Here is a 1,576-nt window from a genome sequence, read left to right on the forward strand (position 1 = left end):
TCCACAAAAATCGATAAGCTTACAAATCTTAGTAAGGACATAGTGTAACACTTAATCTAAATACCATTAAGTACAATTCATATAATACTTGATTTAGGTGTCCCAAAGTATAACCAGAGGCACGAGAGTGCAATCAGGGGTACTGAAGTACAAATAGGGGCACGAGAGTGCAATCAGGGGTACTGAAGTACAAATAGGGGCACGAGAGTGTAATCATTCAATAATCAACTATGAACATTTTTAAAGAACTATATTATAAGAATGCAAGTAGAAATTTATTCGTGTATTGAAACACTATGAACTTACCTATTATTCAATTCCGATCAACACGCAATGACTAATTCGCTATTTTCCATTTTCCTCAGTTACTGTCTTTTTGATCCAAGTTTTGATCTATATAATAATTAAACATAATATATTAATCTCACACATATTTCATATTCAATTCAATGTACATAACCCTTAAATTCTTATTAATTATTCATTTTCCCTAAACTTTTATAATTTTTGCAATTTAGTCCTCTAACCCGAAAATCATCAAATTGACTTTTTTTTTAGAATCCAATTATATTTGAATATTATAGGCCCTGTAACAGTCCTATTGTACATCAAATTAACTATTAAACCTTGAGATTTTGACATTTTAACAATTTAATCCTTAAATCAAAATCTAACAAAAATCACTTCACAATTCAACCAAATACCACAATCAAAGATTCAAACACATGTTTATCATCAAAAACATTCAAGATCCATTAATGGTAACTTCTAAAAATTTTAACAGATTCAAAAATGAAGGTACGGGTTAGCTGGACCTAATTACAACAATCTCAAAAACATAAAAATTATTAAAAATAGGGCTTGAATACACTTACATGCAATGAAATAAGCTTGAACAAATAGCCTAGCTTGTATTAATGGTGATTTTCGATGGAGATAGGATGAAATAAAGAAGATGAACATGATTTCTTAGGTTATTTCAATTTTATTTACTAATTTACCTTTTTACCCTTTAAAAATTATCAAAATTTCAATAATACCTAATCCATGTACATCCACTATCAACATATATGGTATAACTACTATTCAAGTCCATTACCTTTCATTTATAAAGCCATTTGACTCTCTTAACTATTAGAAATTAACTTTTTCACCTTTTACGATTTAGTCTTTTTCACTTAGTTAAGCATTTAAACATTAAAATATCTTAATGAAATTTTAATACGACCTTAATAAAATCCCGTAGACACTAAATAAATAATAAAATAATAATTTACTCATCAAAATTGTGGTCCCAAAACCACTGTTCTGATATTACTGAAAATAGGCTGTTACATTAGCAGCTTGTTTATAATATTGGTATCCCTCCACTCAACCCGATGAACCAGATTCGAGTATTGGGTGTTATGTCCTATAACATATGTAACTTAAACTTTTTCCAATGTAAAATTTTATCTATGAATGCGACGAGTCTCTTATGGACGTACATTTCATTGTTACATTTACAATTCATAATGATAAAATTTCAATATTCTCTATTGTATCTCTCAGTCTACTGTAAACACATTGGAACGTT

The sequence above is a fragment of the Gossypium hirsutum genome, chromosome D06, assembly GCF_007990345.1.
Source record: "Gossypium hirsutum isolate 1008001.06 chromosome D06, Gossypium_hirsutum_v2.1, whole genome shotgun sequence".
NCBI classification, from domain to species: Eukaryota; Viridiplantae; Streptophyta; class Magnoliopsida; order Malvales; family Malvaceae; genus Gossypium; species Gossypium hirsutum.